The 11,565-nt window shown below is 34.9% G+C and overlaps 1 long non-coding RNA gene across 2 annotated transcripts; it reads right to left on the bottom strand.

The window, feature by feature from the left end:
- Positions 1 to 4,362: 4,362 nt before the first annotated feature.
- LOC137715902 (uncharacterized) lies at positions 4,363 to 10,749 on the bottom strand. 2 transcript variants are annotated; one of them, XR_011065610.2, is made up of 4 exons: positions 10,249 to 10,749; positions 5,791 to 5,879; positions 4,907 to 5,029; positions 4,363 to 4,611 (listed from the first exon to the last, which is right to left on the bottom strand). It is a non-coding gene; the product is annotated as an uncharacterized LOC137715902 (long non-coding RNA). The 2 variants fall into 2 exon arrangements; XR_011065609.2 differs by lacking the exon at positions 4,363 to 4,611 and having other exon boundaries at positions 4,717 to 5,029; positions 10,249 to 10,698.
- Between the last annotated feature and the right edge of the window lie 816 nt (positions 10,750 to 11,565).

Genomic DNA, 11,565 nt, shown 5'->3' with positions numbered 1-11,565 from the left:
GAAGGAGAAATGAGAATTTTACAAGAGAAGATCAAAATGATAAGGTTGCTAGCATTCTCATAAATTATGTAGCCTCTTGAATTGAATTGACGAAATGGGTAGTGGGACACAAGAAGAAAACAACGAGGTAAAGTGAGACGTAATAAAGTGTAGGAAAAAAGTGTAATTTTTTGTAGGCATATCTAAGTATGTCTTTATTTATAATTGGAAGTGATTCCTGTAATTTCTTTTAACCATATGCACTCTTTTAAATTATGTAGTTTAACTCTTCTTTTATTTACTCAATCTATTGGCTAAGAACAAGTGAGTGCTTACTGCAGAGAAGTGAAAATGAGGGTGCAAAAATCACTATCCAATTATATTTACTATGGAGGACTTTTGAGATTAAGTTTACCGCCATATAGTGTTTCAATCCAATAATGCATTGTTCATTTGAAGTTTTTTCTCCGCATAATAGTGTCCTATTAGATTGGAACGTCATGCTTATGTTCAACCCGTTTCACGGACGTGGTTGTCTTTTGCAAAGATTGATTTGTAGAGACAGCAATATGGGAAACTTGGGAAAGTAACTAAAATTTGGACTTCATATAAAATTATAGCCATCCTTTTTAAGTTTATGATAATCATAATCAAAAGTTGATATAAAAGTACTAATGTACCCTTAAAATTATAATTTCCTAAGACGCATTACTGAGCTTTTATGTAGGTATACAAAATTGCGTGATTTGAACATGAACCGAAGAGCAAATCTAGCAAATATAAAGAATACCTTCGAACTCATTACAAAAACTACATCTGGGTATCTTTGTTTCGTGAACCTGAAAGCTTGTTCTTTGTACGGGGCGGACTTGAGGGATTTTTGGGGGGATTTTTGGCCGTTGCAGCCATGTTTGTAAGCTGAGAAGTGGTAGCAGGGTTTTGGGTCTGTGTATAGTATAAAGGCCTCCTTGTCCACATGTTTTGATGGAAATTTTGGGAAATGAAATGTTGTTAGAAATCGCAGAAAGATTACAACTTTATTGAGAACAAAATGGTACAATTAAATAATTAATAGATTAATAGCCCCCTAATAATAATTTGGAAAAGCGGATCCAAAATTGAAGGAAGAGACGAAGTGATTTTTGATTATTCATGCATTAGACCATCTCTAACTAAAAGAGCTAAACATAATTCTGTTCAGAATTATAATCTTGCAAAAATCTCTTAATAATTTTTTAGTTTTAGGTTTGTACTTTAAATTTAGGGAATGGTTATTAGCACTCCAAAAATCTCATTTTGCACTCCAAACTTTTTATATTAGGAAAGAAAAATACACTTGTAAGGAATGTAGAATGAGATTTTTGGAGTGCCAATAACACTTTTCTAAATTTATTGGTACTCCAAAAATCTTATTCTACACTTCTCACAAGTGTATTTTTCTTTCCAAATATAGAAAGTTTGGAGTGTAGAATGAGATTTTTGAAGTGCCAATAACAATTCCCCTTTCAAATATAGCATTTGAATTTGAATCAATTATTGCAACTAATGAGCTGAATTCTAAAAATGGGCTAAGAGGGGCTACCTTTGTCCAAATACTGGTCTGGTGAATTTCACAGAATTATAACCTAGCCATCAATTGGAGATGAGTTTTTTGACAAATCAGACTATTTTTTAACTTTTGAACCTTTAGCCCTCTTCATTTTTTTGACAAATTAGTGTTCAATATTGTTGGTCAAATAGTACATGAATTATGTGGCAACTGGCGAGTATGCTGGGAAGACAAAGATTGTTAGAATTTGGTGATGCAAGAATTGTGAAAAAGTAAAGCTTGACCATGCATGCTGGAGCACTACTACTACTAGTTTTTTACGGCTAAGAGCAAACCGGGAAGTTTTTAATCATTAAGGGTATATTAGTACTTTTACATTAAATTTTGATTATAATTATCACAAACTTAAAATGTTGGCTATAGTTATATATGAGGTAAAAATTCTGGTTATTTTTTCAAATTTCTCCCATTAATATGGGTAGGCAAGGCACGTATAATTAAATGGGGGTAGTTAGATGTCATTTTATTAGTTAGGTGGTAGTTAGATGTTCGAACTCAGCATGTTTTCTCCATTTACCTGGTCTGCAAACCCACCATTGCCCAAATGCCCGTGGATCTACAGATTGCAAAGACAAAGGTCTCCGCATTAGATAACACTAGTTATATAGCCGCACGTTGCTGCGGGACTTGAATACATCAGTCTTAACTACATGAATAAGACACATTTAACCTGAAAAAAATTCAATATAATCATGAATGAACAAAAGGGATAAATGAGTGAACGGTGTCGGTAAGATAAGCAGCTTAGCTTTTATATACATTCAACCGAGCTAATTACAAAAGATGTGGTTGCAAAAAATGCTTTATTTCCCTGGGAAAAAGAAGCAACAGCCCCGTATGCTTGACCAATGGATCCATACTCGTTTTCAATTTGGTATAATTGAAACAACAATTCACCCATAGAAAGGTTCTGTTAAGTGCTTCTGGAAAAAGGGTTTGTTGGATTGCTTTTCAGCTTGCTTGCTTTGTGGTGATATAGTGCTTGGGATTTCATGCTTGGTCCAAGAGAATGGAGAAGACTGTAGATAAACTACAGTTGAAAAAGAAGCTAACGGATCACCCGTTTCATCTGTTAACAATTTTTTTTTATTTTTACATTTCATCCAAATCAATTACAACCCCGTTTTATATAGTAGAATTCGAATTCCACATAGAGAGGAAATAACCAGATCAAGGATTCAAAATCGAAGGGGCTTTCCCTGCTGCACAACGTGAAGTGCACAATAAGAATAAACGATGATCGGTTTCTTAGTCTTTTGGTTTAGGGTTTATATCTCAAATCACACTTCATCTCGCATATCCCATCCAAAATTTCAAGCAAATTCGGAACTGAAATTCCGAACAAACTTTGAATTAAATTATAACGACTAAACTGTGGAATTTGCATATAATCGTTCCATAAATAAATAATTAAAATAGATACGAAAAGGGATTTTATGTATCAGAAAGACGATAGGTAGGGATTGGTCACCAGCGACTTCGATATGGCTTCGATCTTGGTTCTGGTAGCTTTGTTCTTCTCGAGAGAGAGAGAGACAGTGAGGAGAGAGAAAGGACGTACACAAACACGAGTGCAAACGGGTTTTTTATTAGAGCAGTTCCACCGGGAACTCTTTAGGCCGGCACCCAAACAAATTATTGGCCCAGCACCCAGCCAATCCACTCTAGCCCAGCAGATAGGTTGGCACCCAGCCCAAGCTGGTCTCCAGGCTAGCCCAGAATCGACAGAGCCATGGCTCGGCCTACATGACGCCAGGCTGACGTCAACCACCCTTTTTTTATTTATTTTTTTGCGCCAAAGAGGGAGTTGTGGAGGTTAAGGAGCGGAGCTGGTCGAGGCAGGAAAGGGTGTCGAGAGGGAAGGAGCCACAGAGGGAGAAGGATGGGAGGACAAAGCAGACGATGAAGAGGTGTGGAGATGCAGAAATTAAAAATATTTGAAGGACATGAGGTGTGGAGCTTCTTGTTGAGGTTGGCTTGGGATTTGAAGAATAGGAGGGCAACGGAGTCGGAGGATGGGAATAGGAGGTTTGGAGGCGGCGGTGGGTTTGGAACGGAAGTGCAGGGGTGGATGGCGGTGGCGACGAGGAACTAAGGAAGAGGTGTGGAGATGCAGAAATTTAAAATATTTTAATAATAATTATTTTATTTTATTAAAAAATTAGAAAATAAAAGTCAAATTATTATTTTATAATAAAAATTAATAAAATTTTAATAAAATTGACTAGGCTATTTAGTTTTAGAGATGAAGATGCATTTGGCCTATTAGTACTCATTGGGATCTATCACTGCTGAACTCGTAAACAAGTTATGTTCTTATTAAATAATCATCTTAATACTAACTTTTTCAAACACTTTTTAAAGTTGTATCATCGTATTTGATTAAAATTTTCATTGCCAAGAATAAAGAAAAAACGTTAGCTTTTCCCCAATTGATTATATTTGCCATATTTTATCTAATTTATATCATATGGAATAAAAAGGCCCCTCCTAGAAAAAGTTTTTGGCTTCACCACTAGATACTTGTCCATTTGTGATTGGATTTTAGCAGCATTTGTTACCTTTTTTAATAAGTGGATTAAATAGGCTGGGTGCTAGCGTATTTTTTTAAAGGTGGAATTGCTCTTAGGACTATTGAAATTATACAAAAGTCCTCAATAACGGGGGGGTTAACAAGTTTCGTGGGTTCATCCAAAATGACCCGTTATTTAACGGGTGATTAACGGATTGACCTGTTAACCAACCGACCCGTTCATCACTCATCCGAATACTAATTTTAATAGGTCGAGAAGGGTCGGATTAACGGGTCAGGTTGAAAATGCTAGGCCTAGGTTCAATGCCTCAATTTAATGAGAATTCTTTGTTACAATTGATCACACCAAGACAAAAAGAAAGGAAGACTTTTAATCCCATAAATTATCAAAAATTCTACTATCCTAAATTCCAAATCCCACTTGACATCGCTGCCCCACACCTTTGTCCTCTGTCTCCCTTTGACTAAAAACACTCCCAAATCACACCAGCTAGCCATTCAAAGCCACCGGCCACATCAAATAGTAGGCGCGATTCAGGTAACCAAATTCAAATAACAAAGTTCAGATAATGAAATGCAAAGAACACGATACATATGGTAAAATTCAAGAACATGACTAAGAGGATTTGAACATGTCAAGTAAAATCATATTCAGTTGAATCCTAACTATAGCATGGTAAATAAAGACAGAAAATGATACAACAGTAGAAACTTCTGAGAATGGACATAAAAGAATTTATGTTCTGAAATCATCAACTAGGAGGAGAAAAGTTTAATGCACTCACAGCATCCTCCATTGTGGTACACCATCCTTGCATGGACGATAAACCATATCTGACACAACCATTCTCCCTATCTTTGAAGAACTTTTCAGTTTTAGGAGTGCTCAGATTGTTCCCATTTCGAATCTGAAATTAAATAAGAACTCAATCAAAAACTTTAATCCTACAATTCAATGATGAAAGACTAAAGTAGCCAGAAACCAAAAGATCTTAGTGACAACTTGTATGGACGTTACAAAAATGCAGGATGCGAAACACATTAAAACTTCTAGAAACTCGAAGTTATCGCTATTTGGTTATGAAGATGGATATGTATCACCAGGAAACCAAAAAAATGGCAAGGATTTGCCAAAATTTGTAAATCTAACACAGATGCATCAACTCCTTTTCCTCTGTTAGTCTATTATCATCTCACATGCCACACTATTCGAGACTGGATCAATTCAACCACAGCCAAACTGCTAGTATTAAACTTAACTAAGTACCGATCAAATAATCTGAACAACGATTTGGAAAATTAAGAAAACAACAAAGAAAGAAAGCAACAAAAAAAAAACATATAAAATGCTTAATAACAGTCGATAAAGAATCAAGAACACTGGGTTAAACCAGAATCACAGAAACGGCAAGAGATCTTTGAACAATAACAGTATTGCACAAGCAAAGTAAAATAAAAAAAATAAAAGTAAAAAATAAAAAATAAAAAATAAAACTGTTGGACCTCTGGACAATCAAAGGTCACAGAGACAACCAAGAATGAGAAACAAAGCATAGAGCAAAGGAATGATATAGGCCGAAAAAACCAAACAACCAATTGAAAAATGATAAAACTGTGCTGTTTTAAACGGAAAGCATGGGGAAACAACGCATCGAAGTTCAGGACATACCAAAGCCTTGATTCAAACATCATGCCTCAGAACCCTTAGATGAAAGGCAGCAGTAAGAGCAGATTACGATGTTGTGATGAGACCTCGAGCTAAATTGGAAAAAATTAGCGAGATTGAGAGTAAGAATTTGAAGCCCAAACAAACACACACAGTAACAGTAACTCAAACTGTGACGGTGCAATGGACTCAATCTATGACAGTGCACCAATCAAAGTGTTAAGTCTCAGAACATCACTTTTCACTTTATCCCCTACATTTGACCAAAGATAAACGCACAAATTCCCAAACAAAGCAAAGAAATTGAAATTGTGTCATGAAAAAAACTAACTACCGAGTCATATTGAGACATCTTTGCTCGGTGCTTGGCAATGCTCTAACCCGCAATGGGGTTTTAAATAAATCTATCCAATTATGATGATCCACCGGTAGCTAACGACCAGTCATTTATAATTGATAATGATCTCAATTAGCATCCGGATAAAGCCGTTAAAATGAGTTCTCAAATCAGTCATCTCACAGTATATTCGCTCACATACATTTTTTTTTCTCATTGAATCAGCCTAAATATAATTAAGCCAACTGAGAAAATTTTTACTCCTTATATTTGAGGGTATCGAACCCTGTACTTAATCTATTCTCTTTATCATTTTATACTCGAATAAGCTGAAGAGGGAACAAAGATGCTGCCAAGACAACTCATGAAGAACTAAAAACAAATGAACACAATTATCACTGAACAAAAAAATCGATAAAGCCACAGAAAAGCACAACGATTCAACCAAAACAGCAACCATTAGTGGAAAACAAAAAAAAGATTCTCTAAAAAAATTGTCTAAAACATAAGCACACATGAAAAAACGCAGGATTACCCTCACAATAACAAACAACTTGAAAGATGCAGAAAAGTTAAACAGAAAACAAAGATTCTCCCATGATAACTGATTAAGCATCAAAAACACACGAACGCAATCAGCTGCGCTCATCTATTATTAAAAGGCTACTCATTTTCCTAAACACGTACGTTGTGATTTTTCTTGAAATATTTCTGGATCGCTGAGAGAGTGTACTTACCAACAGCACTCATTAAAGCACTTCGGGGTGGATGAAAGAGTCCACTCCCAGAAAAACCTAAAGAAAACAACAACCAGCCAAAGCAACCGACCTTTGAACAATAATTTGGAAAATTGAAAACGCAAAAAAGAAAGAAAGCAACTGACAAAAAGGTAATAAGCCTCAATGAGTTTTAAACAAAAATGCATTTGGACTTAGTTTTTAAAAAATGCCTGCATAAACACCGCCACTGAGCCACTCAACACTACAATTTTCTTTTCCTTTTCCCCCATTTTTCTCAGCCACCAACCAAAAGGTAAGCCTCAAAATGTCAATTTTCATTTCCTTTCCTACACTTGCCCTAACCATCCCTAAACTAACAGTTTGGAGAAGGAAAAGGATTGAACCCATTACCAAAACAGAACCCTAAACCCTAATTATTAAATCAAAATTGTTTAACACTCATCAAAATAATCCTAGGTTCTTTTGATAAAATAAAAAATAAAAAAAAAAAAGCATCAGAGAAATGGAAGAAGCCTACAATCACATCCCAATCACAAAATGGCCAAAAAAAAAAATATATTCGTAACCAAACCAGCCCTAAATAAATCAAAAGCAGCAATCTAACCAAACCAGTAGCCATGAAAAGCAATAAACAATGGACTGTCCCAAATAAAACCTCCAAAACATAAGCACAGATAAAAAAACATGCAAGATCACCACTACAATAACAAACAATAGGAACATGAACAAAAATGGGCAAAACACGTATGGTGCAATTTTGCAGTGGGACTGTAAAAATCAAAGAGCAGCAAAGAAGGAAGAAAAAGAGAAATTAAGAGCAAGGTAGCAACCAAAAATACAAAAGTCAGTTAACAAATAGAAATCAGGAAAAATATCTCCTAGCTCTCCTAATTTCATAATCTAACAACATTTCTTGTACTTCCAACCAAAAGGTGGACAACTGAACCAGAACCGAACAGTGAATAAACCATAAAAAAAATAAAAAAATAAAGGATCCTGTCCAGTTACAATCAGAAGATGAGCAGTCAAAGAGGGACACAAAAAATTTACAATAATTTGCTGCTTGGGCATGATATATATGTTGTAATCAATTCACTCAATCAACATCTCCAATGATGATATGTTGTCAGAGAATCTTGAAATGCTCATGCACTTTCTTTGCAGGGAATTGATTATTTGAAGTATGATAACTAGAATTTCTGTGGTGATACAGCACAAACTTTCCTGCCTTCACTTAATTCTCCCAGGATAAGGTCTCCATATGATATACATATTGATAAACATTTCAACTCTTCTTGTAGGTACCCTGTAACGACCCAAGCTCTGATGAAAGCAGGTCATCCCATATTCTTTTCTCTTTGTGAATGGTAACGGTCCTGTTTGCCTAAACTGAAAAACCATGTATTTTTTTATTTCCTTAGTAAGAGGCTTAATTTGTAGTTTTGTATTTTATTTCGTTTTTTAGGGAAGATATGCACCCTGCTCAATGGGGTGCTAAAGAAGGAAATAGCTGCAGATCTGCTAATGACATTTCTGATACATGGGAAAGGTAGAAACATGCATGTGCTTCCATTAACTCTCAAATTGGTCTCATGTTTTTGGGGTCTCACATATAATCCCGTTTTCTGGCATTTTGGTTGGCAGAATGCTCTCTAGAGCAGACATGAATGCAGGAAGGCATCTATTAAGGAAACAAAAATGTTCAAAATTTTCAACACTAAATTAAGATTGGACACTACTACCTAAAGACCAACTGAAAATGGAGACTGCCACTCGTTGAATGTGGTAACTTAGTAAAGTTTCTGAACTCAAATTAACCACTGGTTAATACGAGTACATTTTGTCATAATTGAACCTAAGTGTCATAATTGATCATCAGACAAAATCTAAGTGCCATAGTTGAAAAATCTTGGGATTCAAAGCTATGGCGCCAACAGTACCACCACACCCAAATATATGAATAGAAATATAGTGACTGTAGGCTAACTAAGAAACCCAGGCTTGAACATAAACCAGGGCATAAGACACTTACCAAACTTTTCAAATAACTCAATTGTTCACTTAACTTGACAACTTCTTCCTGCAATTGATTTCTTCCTAGGTGCAGTACTGAAGAACACGTTTAAAAGTTTCTTTAGATGTCTTTGATATAATGTTCTTCAGATGTTAAAGAAAAATAACTACCTAATGACCAATTAGGGGAGCAAAATTTCTGTGATTATTTTTATTTTGTAACATACATAGTCTTTGATAAGCATTCTTGTAAGGTCGATTACATTTGTAAGTATAACTGAACCTCAAATTGTCAGTCATGTAGAAACTGAAATTCAAGAAACAAAATCTCAAAGAATCTACAAAACTGTAGACTCTAACTGTCCTATTATTGGAAAACAAAAAAAATAAAAAATAAAAACTATATATATATATATATATATATATCAACCCCATACATATAGATAAATGGCTGAAAACACAGGACAACACTTTGCGCTAAACTTCACTATGTTGTGTTTACTAATTTCGTTCAAATTCAAATCACACAACAAAAACTTGTTAATAATAATTAACAGACAATGCCAGCAACCTAACAACAAAACTAACAGCACACTAAACAGAAGCTAACAATTGAAACGGAATAAGAAGAGCTTAAAGCTCTATTAAAATCCTGCGCAAAAAAATTCAAGCGGCCTCAGATGGTCTCCTAAATTCATTGCTAAAAACAAAATATAATAAAAACATTTAAAAAAATAAGGTCAAAAATGAACCAACAGGACCTCTTGCATTCAAATTTTTGAACCAAAAGTCAAATAATTTCAACAAAAAATTGATATTTTCGATTTCCAATTTCATATCCTTTCAAGAAAAGATAAAAAAACTAAATTTTTAACATTCCCAAAAACTGAAAATTCAATCTTTGGAGAAATCCATGAGAGTATGCAGTTGTATCAGTCAAAATATATTCCTTACCTCAACTAATTGGATTAACGAGCAGAGCTAATTATTATGTAATTACACATCTAGAGCTATCAGCTATAGCGAATCTTTGACAAACACAGAGCAAGAAGAAGCCACAATTGCACTTAATTGTACTTAATTTGCTTAAAGCAAAACCACAGAGCAAATTCCAATAAACTAAATTTTTTAGGCAGGATTAATATGCACATCTCTACCAGTAAATAGTTCCCCTAAATTGATTTTTACTCAACATTTCACAGTATTAACGTAAATATAAGAAAACATAACAACCATCCTTAATAAAAAACAGAGCATAACTCCAATGTCATGTATGTCACAACGCAGAATTTGCCCAACTGAATGTGTTTCTAGTTGATTATATAACAAAACTAAATAAAACTATGAACTATATGAAGACAAAATACACACCTGGGATACCGGTCTAACAAAATCCCAGCATAAGGAGGCACATGGAAGTACTCAACGACTGTTGCACTGCCTAGCTGCTGAAACTCTTTTGGACCAAAGGACCCTGCAGATTACTCATGAGCAAAGATATCATGGTGTGTGTGCAGGATAATTCACACCAATAAAACTACAATTATAAATTTCACTCTGAAACTTGATCTGCTTTCGTTGCAATAGAATCCAAGATTGTACATGTTATTCCTAAAAACAAAAGCAAAATTCCACATCAAGCAGCAGGTATATAAATGCTCTTCTTTGTAGATTCACCAATTAGCTCTGTGCTAACTCACACACAACATGCATATATAATGAATCACTTTCTTTTTAGCAAACAAAAAGAATATCACATGTTACGTGTAATAAGAGGTCCAACACCGATTAATATTTAGCAGAAACGTAAAGGTTGTTCATGTAAATTAAAGAGTTATGAATTAATTATCAAATATAGTTATGACCAAGCCCTCCTCTTTAATTTTATGATTTATTATGTTATTTTTTTTCCACGATAATGAGATGCTCTCGTAGAAATTAGGGTCCACAAATTAGTTTAATAGTAAAAAAGAATAAACTAACTCACATTGATAACAGTAAACTTTCAAAAGTGCTTTGTGTGTAAAATATGTGCACCAAGTGAACATCGACGCAGCTACCAGTCAACCGAGCAGACCCTATGGAGAGAAGACCGGGTTCATAAGGAAGATCATTACAAAGATGCCACCGAACCTGTGCAGACTAACAAACTAAAAGGTTGTTGACATCAATGTAGCCGTATAAGTTTTAGGTCAACATTTTGCTGTGTTAACTTTTGATCGAATAGCCAGTTGCTTGATATAATTTCTGTATGTGAGTTGTTTGCTTTTATGCTTTGATTAAATCAACCAAATTAGATAGTGCTGCATTTCCAGAGGACCTCTCAAGATTCCACATCACAACTAAATTACACATATTCGATGCCGATGGCAATACACTTGTTCATAACATAGAGGAAAAACTGAAGGAGGGTTGATCTATTTTATTTAACTTTCTAGAATTGTGGAGTAGTGGTTTCTGAAGCTAACCATATAAGAAAATATGATTGGACAGAGTTGCATTCAAATTGAGAAACGGAACATAAGTCAGGAAACTGAATTTGTAAGGAGCTCAAAGACATTTCGATTTGGTCATTTACATACAGCAATAGTAATAATTACAGAAAACTATACCATCTTGCTTCTTTCAGCTCCTAACAGGTGCTGAAATAGCACTTGGTTCGCGATTTTCTTCCCTTTCCCTGCTTCA

This window comes from Pyrus communis, chromosome 3 (genome assembly GCF_041283825.1).
Source record: "Pyrus communis isolate YQ-2024b chromosome 3, ASM4128382v1, whole genome shotgun sequence".
Taxonomy (NCBI): Eukaryota; Viridiplantae; Streptophyta; class Magnoliopsida; order Rosales; family Rosaceae; genus Pyrus; species Pyrus communis.
This window is presented reverse-complemented; position numbering and strand designations above follow the sequence as displayed.